Consider the following 13,267-nt stretch of genomic DNA (forward strand, 5'->3'; position numbering starts at 1 on the left):
ATGTAGGGATGAGATAAATTGTTGCAACTACTGTTTTGGTAAATAATGTAAACATGTGTTCCTTCACCAGAGAGAGACCTTGCTGCAGAACTTAGGAGGCAGATCTTAGAGATGCTTGCTAACTTTGAGATGAGAAGTCTCTTCCAGACTCTGCTACTCTTTATTGCTGAGGCTTCGTGCCTATGTATTCCTATTCTCTCATCAGAAACCTTCATTTGATTTTCTGAAGCTGACACCTTAGTTTACTATGTATAAAATGAATGTAATTTCTAACCAACCTTCATTAATTTAGATTAGGGGACTTTTCTTTAAGGAAACACACTTGTTATATATTCTGCATTCTATTTGTAATTCTAACCAATGTGCTATTTTTTCCTATTTTTAAATATCAACTTTTAGGTTATATGAATGTGTAATAATGAATACTAAAATGTAAATACTTACTGAACTAATGATTGATTTGAATTAATTTGTTAATAAATCTTTTCAAACTCACTCTAAATCCCCTTGTTGATTTCAGTGAAGCCCCAAATGGACTTCACTGATTATGGTAATTTTTGTAAATTATAGCTCATTTTCACTACTCCTTGTCAACTGTCAAAGGCCCATGAGACCAATGGCGGAGGTTATTTGATGATTATACCCGATGTCTAAAATTCAAATATCTCTGCCTGAGCAAATGTAATGTGGAACATGAACCCTTTGAGTATTTTTCTAAATAGAGTATATTAATTGTAAATTTCCAGAAGAAACATAAATTGTGATCAAATGATTTTCATAGAGAAGATTTAGTTAATCATTTACCCCCTTGATCAAATGTAGATCAACTGGCATACCCTATGCTCAAATAAATGCCCACCATACAAAACGGTTATTACTGAATTAGCAGAAATACCTAATCCTTCTTAGAGTTCTGTTTGCAAATATTTGTTTACTATATCAATGATTTAAGGAGTGTTGTAAAATTAAATTGATGGAGAATGGTTCTAGTAACTCCTATCTCAAAGTGTCCCCTGATGTTACATGTTAATATTTGGACTGTTAGCCTTTAATTCACAATGGCTAATTTATTTTATGAGTATTTTTATTTAATTACGTAGATATACATAGCGGTAGCTAGTGCTGCCATTGGTGTGTGGTCTAGCCCAGCGGTTCCCAGCCTGTGGTCCGTGGCCCCCCATGTGTCCTTGACACTTTCTCAGGGGGTCCTCAGGCCTGGGCTGGCAGGAAGACACTTCTCCAACTGGGGCCACTGGACAGAAACACGTCTGTGTTTTTATATTTATCACTACCATTGTGCAGCGGTTTTAAAAGCACTAGAAAGTTCCTTGCACATCCAGCAGCTTTCAGGCAAAAATAAAAGCGTCAAGATAACTATGGTGATTAATGGTGATTAATGTACCTGCTGGAGAGAGATGGGAGTTTTGTCTAGTGGCAGTTTTGACTGATGTAAGGTAGCACAGATGGTTAATATGCCTGATTCAAACAACATGTATCATGCGAAGAACTGTATTTTAGGTGCATAGCACAGTGGTTTACTGCTTTTGTCACAGAGATTCTTTTGTTACTGTACAGTTCATAAGTTGCAACAGTAATCTAGCACAGTGAGCTATGAACTGCCATCAAAGAGCTGCATGCACACTGCATGGCACAAATTAGAAAGTTATGTTTTTTCTCTAGTCTTTCATTATCCTTTTGTTGTAAAAAAAGTTTTCCCTGCGTAGAAACACATTATTATTATTCAAGTCCATGCTAACCACTGTGTTATGTTCTGAATCCTGAGTTTGTGCTTCTCCAGACCAAGGGGGTCATTTCAACCCTGGCGGTAGAGGACCGCCAGGGCTGAAATGACGGAAGCACCGCCAACAGGCTGGCGGTGCTTCCCTGGTCATTACGACCGCGGCGGAAGCGCTGCGGTCGTACCGCCGGGGCCGGCGGTTTCCCGCCACAATGGCCCCAGCGGTAGTAATCCTCCAGGGCAGGATTATGAGTCCCCCTACCGCCAGCCTTTTCCTGGCGGTTTGAACCGCCAGGAAAAGGCTAGCGGCACGGGGAGTCGCAGGGCCCCATGCGGCTTTTCAATGTCTGCTCTGCAGACAGTGAAAAGCGCGATGGGTGCAACTGCACACGTCGCACGGCCGTAACACCGCCGGCTCCATTTGGAGCCGGCTCCTATGTTGCGCCCGAGATCCCCGCTGGGCCGGCGGGCGGAAACCGTTTCCGCCCGCCGGCCCAGCAGGGATCTCCTAATGACCACGGCGGGGGTGCGGCCGCATTGGCGGCCGCCCGGTGGTCCGCCAAGGTCATAATGAGGGCCCAAGTTCTCTTAAAAAATGCCTAGCTGTGTGGATGACATGTGAATCCTACACCTTGTAGTCCCCTTTAAAGTGCTCCGACACCACTAGTATGAGAGCTGCTATAGAACCAATGAGCTACATGTGATAGAGAAGCTATGGAGAGATGAGAGGCCCATATGGTTTTATTTCCTTTTCTGACCTCATATTTATATAAAAAGCTTTCTCAGATCTTATTAACCTACAAAATAAAAACAGAAATCACTTGGGAAATGTAGAATCTGCCCTGAGGCTTTTTGAAATTAAACCAAATATTTAAAAGTTAGTCACTAAAATGCAGCACTTTCCCATTAAAATGTTTAGATTTTTGCATGTTTTTTTCAAAATAAAATAATTATATCTTTAGTACTTTGAGTATTTAGTGTGTACCCGTTTGTGAATTTTTTGCAAATTACTGTTTTAATGCTTGAAATATAAATAATTTAAATCGTAGAAATTGTTTTGGGGTCCCCGTCTGTCAGTAGTGATTCAGTGAGGATCCTCGGGAGTCAAAAAGTTGGGAACCACTGGTCTAGCCTCTTAGGAGAGCTCTCTTCTGGTACTACTAATATGGCCTTTGCTGAGTTCCAGTTGAAGAAATCAATACCTGTGTTTTTTTATCATTTGCATAGGCTTTCTTCCTCTTCCTCCCACTGAGTGTTCAAATCAATCAAGCTATTTGCTCTTACTCTCTAAGCTTTTCTGCCTGACAGCACATTACTCTACAGTACACCTCTTGATCATTATTATTAAAGATTCGTTGAGTGCATATTTGTATTTTGTCCGATTTCACTCCAATTTGTTATACATTTTTTTAAAACCTTATCATGGGTATTATTTGAAGATGCATATGTAAACAGGCCTTTTCTTTTGAACTACAATATAAATATTCAGGTCTGTTTATCTACTTGTATCTAATATTTTGGGATGCACAGCTAATTGTTATTCAATGTTATCAATGTTGTCAGGGTAGTTACAGTTTGCAAATTTTGTTTAATACAACCCTTACATGATTTGTCGCATCTGTGATCGTCTTTGAATATCAAATGGCATATCCCAAAAAGAATAACAATAGATATATTTCTTGCATTATTGCAAAGCGAAGCCAAGCTTCCGCTAACATTTTACAAAGATCATCCCTATTTCCGAATACCGGTGCTTGAATATTAGCGTTATAGCCCTGCCATATTCAGTTTTTCTGCACCCAGATTGGTAGTTCTTGCTATATTTGTTGTAATTCTTCTGTTGGGTTCTTCTTTTTAACTGAATTACCGGGCAGGTCCTTTTTTCCTAATTTGAGAACTTATTTTTCCTTATGAGAACTAATATTAAGATCTTCTCATTTACTTTATTAAATGACAATTTCCACAGAGTTGGACATGCTACCTCACTCATGCTAATAGTGGTGATTACTTTCAAAGTATCAATCTACTGTTTTTTTCATAGAGAGCTAAGAATCGCACACCTTATTACTTATTTATATAATCCTCTCATTATATTTTCTCTTTAATCACATACAGATAATTTTCTCTCTCTTCTCACCCATCAGGTATGACCCCCCCACACATATATGTTTCAGTTTAACGTGTTCTGTATTAATAGTAGTAGAATTTATTATTAGTGAAAATATGGAGAAGTAATATTAACCATTAGCAACATGGTTTCATTAAAATGAATTTAAAGGATTGCTATAGAATGCAGATGGTTGAACATCTAATGACAAAACGGTACCTATAACGGTATGTTGACCATTGCATGAGCTGGATATTCCAATATCTCTTCCTATGTTAATGTATGTGGGATTCTGAACTTTTCTTTCCTTTTATTAGCAAAGCACATATGGGTTTGCAGAACTGCTTATTGCTTCCGATCTTTGTGCACATAAACATAATGCCGACATATACAGTTCGATGCTGGGGATCTTTGATTAAGGAAAAATACTATTCATCACATAAAAAGAGGTATGAAATGTTCAGTTAAAACAATACTGAGCTTAAAATCAGCTCTTCCATTAAGCAATATCATTCACTCCTGATGTACAAGCGATAAATATATAAAACTCATTTTGGGAAGGAAATATTTCTGACAAACGCTAACTTTTCTTTCATTATAGAACAAGAGCTACTAAATATATTTCTTATGAAATACAGTCCTTTTAGTTTAGCTCTTCCATAAAGTAATTATGTTGATATATATATGGTAAAAATGCCTTTAAATGTATTAATCAGTACAAATCTATTAGCTACCCTAACATTGCTGGTTGTTGAAAGATCGTTTCTAAAAAGGTTTTTTACTCCACTGAATTATTTCATAACTTATGTAAATTTTTCTTTCATTCTGTTCTTCGTGTTGTGTCTTACGGCCTTGAAAAAGTAACAGACAGTCGTGAAACGTGTGTTGGCTGCACCATGTTATAACTACAACCCACCCAATACAATGTATGTCTGTATGAATTGGTCTATGAACTTATAAATGGACAGTAGTAGCATATATTGTGTAGATTGTATGACTGCTGATTCATTTGCTAATACATTTGTCTATACATCAATGAATATATTGATACGGAATACTGACAATGCACTTCAAATATCAAAGGGAACTGCAAATCTGGTCTCAAATCTTCTGTGATTAACTTAATTTTCAACCCCTGGCTGCAACCAGCTGCTGCCCCTAAATTGACACAGCAGCCATCCCTGCTGACCATATGCAGCAGCAGTTGGTCGCAGGGCTTGGAGAAGTGGTCAAGCCCTGTGCCTAGCCATCTGTTGGTGGCTTATACCTGCAGTGCAAGACCTTCAGCTGTATGGAGCAAGGGATGGTCACAGGGCCTTCACCCAACCCTCTGCATGTTCTACTTACCTCTGCTGCCAGGAAGGATTATATTCCATCTAATGTACTTCATTTTTGTCACACACACATTAGTGAATAATATGATAATATTCACTATTTCTGTAATTAAATAAATTGACAAAAAAACTGAAAAGTGGATCCCCCACCGACGTCCATGAGGTGAGCTGCCCCTATGTTATATCAAGGGCAGGTTTGTGGGTGTGGGGTTTGAATTTTCCATGCCCTCTGCGTACGTCTTAGCATGGGGTTGCACACTTCTGAGGGTGCCCCCCTGGCTTTTAACATTCAAATCTCAGACATTTGCTAAAGCGTTCCCTCTAACTCACCAAGCAGACTCCAAGAATTTGGAGACTGAAAAGGTAACTCGGGGACTATTATCTGTTTTATAAATCCTCAAAACACATCTGTGATCTCTCATCCCTGGGAGTTTGCAGAGGGGCACAATCCACTTAGATCTAGCCTTACAATATACACTGCAGAAAAAAACGAATGTTCCTAAGTCGTGGAGTTACAAACTGGGCAGCTGGCTGACTTTACCTATCAGTGTGGGTGGGCAAAGGTAAGATGCTCAGTCTGAATTTAGTATGAAGTGGTCTAGTGCTTGCTGGTTTGATCTGATTTAAATAATCTCCAGATCTAAAATCGTACCTAAATGATAAAAATGCGTGTTTATGCTCCTGCCTCTCGCTGAAGTCTGAGCGGCCAAAACATACTGCCAAAATCTGCCTTTTAATATTTTCTGGCCATTTCAAGGGATCCTGATAGGATTTTCCTAAAACTCACTTCAGCTTAACCATGTGCACCTCATTTTAAAGTAAGAAACCTCGGTCATGAATTATATCATGCAGAGCTAGTCCATACGGCACAAGCTCGTTGGTGACCCACACCCATGTCCAGCTTTTACATTTGCTGTATAGGAAACTGATTGAAGGGAAAAATCTAAACAAATCAACAGGTTAGGGGAACCCCTTCTGGATGGCTAGTAAGGACTTAATAAATGCATTTTTGCTTTTAAATAGTGGGTCAACTTTACAATAGCTCCAACGTTTGGCCCCATTCAATACTGCACTCACTGCGTTTGCACAATTCATCTCAACTACCAGTGGTGTTGGGTAATTGGCTGCTCGTTTCATTAGCTCCAGCAAGATTCTCAATCTGTGGTTCAAGATTAACTAATTTTTTTAAAGCTGGGGGATCCAGTTATTCGAATCAGAGAGGCGAATGCCTAAATAATAACATGAACTGTTTTTAAAATCAAGTCATTAGTTAAATGTTCTTTTTAACAGACTTGTGGGGGTTAAGGACAATACATTTTGATTTTGATGCCCATAATCAGAGCAAAAAGATTACAGTTATTGTGTAGAACTGTAAGACACTCTTCCATCTTAGATAACCATAAAGTGTAATCTACAAATAAAAGAGCAGGCACTTGTTCGCCATTTACCCCCAACCAATGTGGGTATAGGTATTGTTAGAAATTGGGTCTTGTTCAAGCAAGGACCCTCACTCTAGTCAGGGTAAAAGAGAATTACCCTCAGCTAACCCCTGCTTATCCCCTTGGTAGCTTGGCAGAGCAGTAGGCTTAACTTCAGAGTGCTAGGTGTAAAGTATTTGTACCAACACACACAGTAACTCAATGAAAACACTACAAAATGACACAACACCAGTTTAGAAAAATAGGAAATATTTATCTAAACAAAACAAGACCAAAACGACAAAAATCCACCATACACAAGTCAAGTTATCAATAAAAATGCAAAAAGAGTCTTTAATTAGTTTTAAACACACACTAGCGCTGCTAGAGTGAAAATGTACCTGGTGTGCGTCAAAAATAACTCCGCACGGCGGTATGTGAGTCAAAAATCCAGCCGCACGATGATCCGAAAATTCCGCAGCGCAGGTTGTGATCTCCCAGCCTCCGTCAGCGATGCTGCGCATCATTTCTCCTGCTCCGTGCGTCGATTCTTCGGTCGCGTTTCCTGCGAGCGTCGTTTTTCAGCTGCGGAGCCAGCGGCGTGTTGTTGTTTTTAGCCGCAGATTGGATTCGCGTCAATCTTTTCCCCACACGGCGCTCTGTGCGTGGATTTTCTTGTCTTTAGGCTGCCAGCTTCTCCTTTCAGGAACTGGATGGGCACCACAGGGCAGAGTAGGAGTCTCTCCAAAGACTCCAGGTGCTGGCAGAGAGAAGTCTTTGCTGTCCCTGAGACTTCAAACAGCAGGAGGCAAGCTCTAGATCAAGCCCTTGGAGATTTCTTCTCAAGATGGAAGGCACACAAATTCCAGTCTTTGCCCTCTTACGCTGGCAGAAGCAGCAACTGCAGGGTAGCTCCACAAAGCACAGTCACAGGCAGGGCAGCTCTTCTTCCTCAGCTATTCAGCTCTTTTCCAGGCAGAGGTTCCTCTTGGTTCCAGAAGTGTTTCTAAAAGTCTGTGGTTTTGGGTGCCCTTCTTATACCCAATTTCTCCTTTGAAGTAGGCCTACTTCAAAGTAAAGTCTCTTTTGAATGTGAAATCTTGCCTTGCCCAGGCCAGGCCCCAGGCACTCACCAGGGGGTTGGAGACTGCATTGTGTGAGGGCATGCACAGCCCTTTCAGTTGTGAGTGACCACTCCTCCCCTCCCTCCTAGCACAGATGGCTCATCAGGATATGCAGGCTACACCCCAGCTCCCTTTGTGTCACTGTCTAGTGTGAGGTGCAACCAGCCCAACTGTCAAACTGACCCAGACAGGGACTCCACAAACAGGCAGAGTCACAGAAATGGTATAAGCAAGAAAATGCTCACTGTCTAAAAGTGGCATTTTCAAACACACAGGGCCTCATTACGACCCTGGCGGGCGGCGGAGGCCGCCCGCCAGGATGCCGCCCTCCAAAATACCGCGCCGCTGTCAAAAGACCGCGGCGGGTATCACAAGTTTTCCCCTGGGCTGGCGGGCGGTTGCTGAAAAACCGCCCGCCAGCCCAGGGGAAAACGACCTTCCCACGAGGATGCCGGCTCGTAATCGAGCCGGCGGAGTGGGAAGGTGCGATGGGTGCAGTGGCACCCGTCGCGTATTTCAGTGTCTGCAAGGCAGACACTGAAATACTTTGCGGGGCCCTCTTACGGGGGCCCCTGCCGTGCCCATGCCATTGGCATGGGCACGGCAGGGGCCCCCAGGGGCCCCGCGACCCCCCCTACCGCCATCCTGTTCATGGCGGCTTTCCCGCCATGAACAGGATGGCGGTAGGGGGGGTCGGAATCCTCATGGCTGCGGAGCGCGCTCCGCAGCCATGGAGGATTCACATGAGCAGCGGAAAGTCAGCGGGAGACCGCTGACTTTCCGCTTCTGACCGCGGCTGAACCGCCGCGGTCAGAATGCTCGTTGGAGCACCGCCAGCCTGTTGGCGGTGCTCCCGTGGTCGGTGGCCCTGGCGGCCACCGGCCGCCAGGGTCAGAATGACCCCCACAATCTTAAAATCAACTTTACTAAAAGGTGTATTTTTTAATTGTGAGCTCAGAGACCCCAAACTCCACATGTCCATCCGCTCCCAAAGGGAATCTACACTTTAATCAGATTTAAAGGTAGTCCCCATGTTAACCTATGAGAGGGACAGGCCTTGCAACAGTGAAAAACGAATTTAGCAATATTTCGCTGTCAGGACATATAAAACACATTACTATCTGTCCTACCTTAACCATACACTGCACCCTGCCCTTGGGGCTACCTAGGGCCTACCTTAGGGGTGTCTGACATGTAATAAAAGGGTAGGTTTAGGCCTGGCAAGTGGGTACACTTGCCAAGTCGGGTTTACAGTTAAAACTGCACACACAGACACTGCAGTGGCAGGTCTGAGACATGATTACAGAGCTACTTATGTGGGTGGCACAACCAGTGCTGCAGGCCCACTAGTAGCATTTGATTTACAGGCCCTGGGCACCTCTAGTGCACTGTAATAGGGACTTACTAATAAATCAAATATGCCAATCATGGATAAGCCAATTACATACACATTTTGTAAAGGAGCACTTGCACTTTAGCACTGGTTAGCAGTGGTAAAGTGCCCAGAGAAACAAAAACAGTAAAATCAGAGTCCAGCACACATCAACAACCTGGGGAACAGAGGCAAAAAGTTAAAGGAGACCACGCCAAGGATGAAAAGTCTAACAGTTATTTATATGCAATTAACAGAAGTAATAGTTCATGTGGAACACCCTGCTTCCGCAGTAATTCCCACAATATGGGCCGTGGCACAAGTTCAAAAGCTGCTTTGAGGTCAACAAAGGCAGCATAAAGATTCCCAGACATGATATCAGCAGCTTTTCTTTTGACTAGAAGAAAGAAACACTCAATGGATCAGCTGTGCTCACTTTTGGCCTAAAGCATCAATGACGATTGGAAAGTATTTGGTTCTCCTCAACCCAGAAATTCGATTTGTCCAAGACCTGCTTGCAAAATACCTTTGGGAGGTTATCCACCGACCTAATAGGATGATAATTCCCTGGCCTAGAACAGGATCCATTTTTATAAATTGAGAAACTTTGAGCACCATGGTATGTATCCGCTGTGGGTGCACCAGAAACCAGAGACAATTTATTAATGTATGAGCCCCATATGGTCATCTCAGTACAAATTAAACCTCCAGGGATTCTATCTAAGCCAGGGGCTTTCTCCATGTTCTATGTATTTATTGTCTTAAGAGTATCTATTAAAGAAAAAGCTATTGACAAGTTATGATTTAAGTCACTATGGCCAAAACAGTACTAGGTAAAAAAGCACTTGGAAGATTTAAGCCACTCCTGTCCATAATGAGCAGTAAAATGCATACCCCATTCATGTGGCTGTAAATTGAAATTTAGTTTCATATATTAGGACCTTTCTCCATGGCGACAATGTGTCAAAGCCCCTTACCATCTTTTCATTTAAGTACATCAAAAGGTAATTCCAGTATTTATGTTACCAATTTAGTTTATACATTTTAAAAATATTTTTTCTAAATCCCCTGGCAGATAATATATCACATTTTCCTTTGATTTTAATAGTGGCAATTAGAGACATTTTGCTAATCCTTACTCCTGATTGTACAAACCCTGATTACTCAGGGCGGCAGGTGGAATTCTTCCTTCTCTAGTGAAAAGCAATTTTAATCACTCTGTGCATTCTCCATTTGCTGCCATAATAGAGCAACTAGATATGTGTGGAGAGGGCAGGAATGATGAATGAATATATTTTCTGTATTGTCTTTTCTGAAGAGAATATTTTAGTTCACTTAACATTTCAAAACAAAGAGTAAACAGTGCTAATTGAAATGCTGTAATTGATAGGCTATATCTGGCAGGTAGTATTCAAGGTTGGAATCCACCATAGAGCATCCCCCTCCTCAACAAACTCAGGTAGAAGATCAAGGGGCTCAAATGAAACATTTAAGTTTTTAGTAATAATTATGTAATGGTCTTTTTGACAAGGAAGGCAAAAATTTGATCTATGTTCTTTAAGTATATTCGACTTCATATTACACAGAGTACCTCTATTATAGATGTTAGCAACGTAGTTGATTTGCCACTCAGAGGACACACGATTAGCCAAAAGATATCTTTCGAACGGTATCCATTTGGCTTAATTTACAATCAACAGATACCTTTATCCAGGAAAAGAAACCTTCTGATGGTCTTCTGATTTTAGGTGTGAGGGTCCTAATACTAAGGGGCACTGAATAAGGTTCATTTGTTTACGCTAATGCAGCGCAATCCTAACTCCATATTTATAATTTGGCGCTAGACATGTCTAGCGCCAAAGTTTTGGAGGTAAAGTCATTTTTTGCCTGCGGAAAACTACCTTGCATCAATGAGATGCAAGGTAGGCGTTCCTGGGCAAAAAATGAAAATATGGCCTTAACACCAGATTTATCCCCCTGTGCTAAAATCAAGCACTGGGGTGGGCTTAAATAATGGTGCTAAGCCTGCTTAGCACCATTATTTAACACCTGGGTTAGGGCAGGCCTTAGTGGACCTGTGGGCCTTTTTCCATGGTCAGAGACCATAGAAAGAGCCCACAGGTGCCCTTCCCTAGCCCCAGGGACACCCCCATCTACACCAGAGGGGCAGCAGAGGATGGGGGACCCCATCCCATCCCAGGTAAGTATAGGTAAGTAGAAGTAAGTCTTTTGTTTTATTTTGTGGGGTGCCACATTGAAGGCCTAACGTGAGCCCCCCTAAATGGTCATTGGGGTGGTGGGCATGACTCCTGTCTTAACTTAGACAGGAGTCATGTCCATGGGGTTTTAGAGTCAGAAAATGATGCTAGTCTGGTTAGAGGCATTTTTTATGCCTCTGCTCGTACTAGCGTCATGCTTTGACGCAAAAAACCCTGTTCCCCCACGCTTCTCCCACCCGGCTAGCGTCCTTTTTTTATGATGCTAGCAGGTCCCTACTGCCGGCTACCGTCATACCATAAATATGACGCCTGGCTGGCGTCTTGGGATGGCGCTAGCCGGCAGTATACTTTTTCTTGCAAAACTGCGTAGGCCCAGTTTTGCGTGAAAAAGTATAATTCAGGGCCTAAATGTTTCATACCCATCCTGTAAACAGGTTCAGTGGCCTAGATTTGCTGGAAGAGACACAGATCAAAATTGTCTACAAAATTACCCCAGTTTGAATCCAGTAGTTCCAACTCACAACAGAAATGTTGGAATGGTTGCAATCAACTACCCTCTCTATCAGTTTGGTACTAGGGACAGATCAGTCATCAGGAAGTAGACCATTAGTATCTTTAATTAGGTGATCTGTAATGTGAACAATTACAATCTTGGAAATATAGTAATAGAGCATTGGGATGAGGGCAGATGGTTTCTGGTGCCTTCTTGGTCTTGAAGCTTTCATTGTGCAAAATTGGGTTTGTAGACACAGAAGCACTTTGAGTCAGATCTTGGGTAGAGAATTGTAAATTACATTAGGTAAAAAACATTATACAGAATTTGTAGAAACAGGATCATAAAGTCATTCAATAGATTTAAAAATATAATACTCAAGGTCTATCCTAGGGCTGCTAGGGGTATTTTTATGGAGAACAACATCATTCTTATTACTCTGGGCTTGTAGAGAGGCATTCTCAATTTAATCTAGGCTGTAGAAATCCAGATGATGGGAATTGCAGTTCTATGGTGACCAGCCCTTAAACAAGGTTTGGGTCCGTCAACTTAACCGCAACACAGTCCTATTTTTCTGACAGGAGCAAAATACGCTTCATGTGACAATATCAGAACAAATGCTGGAGTAACACCGATGTTGGTGTTACTCTGTCATTCATTCCAATACCCCGGAACCAGTGAAAATATTTTATTCTTAAAGGAATCCTGGTTTTGTTGCAATCCATAAGACAATTTCAGGATATGTGATACCAAAGATAGCATTCACATTCTCATTATTTACAGAACGATGGGCAAATTAGAAATTCAGGTGTGTCTGATGCTTTTGGGTCCTGCAGCGTTCAAGGCATTTGTTAAATCTACCCCATGTTGAGAGCTCATTGAAGCTACCGTTCTATCATTATTTGGGAGATCTAGAGTCAGCCCTTGGCTAATCAGTGCGGTTTGCGAGGCTTGATTTTGCCCAACACCCATATCTCTATTCCCAAGACAGTGCTTGGATATGCCATCCCTTCCTGATTGTGAAATAGCTGATGTCCTTACCATTACAGTGCTTCATACCAAAGCAGGTTGTTGTGGATTTTCAGCAGAAAGGAGAAAATAATTTATGCTCTAGCTACAATCACCCATCCCCAGGATATACCACTTCTGTCGATTTATCAAAGGTAGGGTCAAAATGACTTCTGAAAAGAGTAACTAAACTACTTTCTAAAAATCAGCTTTAATGAGCATGCAAGCATCAGCTGCTGGGGGAGCTATATTGGCTAATAAGATGTTATCATTGCCTGGCTGACAGTTGGAAATGGGAAGCACAGAGCGATTAGCCCCACTCATAGGAGCAACTAGTATGTTCCTGTGAATTTGATCTACATTTGTTGGACAGCTGTTAAGGTGTTGAACCTGTGAAGACACAACATCTGCATAGGAACATGACCTTTGTGTGTACTGTGGCACACAGCCAACG

This window comes from Pleurodeles waltl, chromosome 2_1, assembly GCF_031143425.1.
Source record: "Pleurodeles waltl isolate 20211129_DDA chromosome 2_1, aPleWal1.hap1.20221129, whole genome shotgun sequence".
In the NCBI taxonomy this organism is placed as follows: domain Eukaryota; kingdom Metazoa; phylum Chordata; class Amphibia; order Caudata; family Salamandridae; genus Pleurodeles; species Pleurodeles waltl.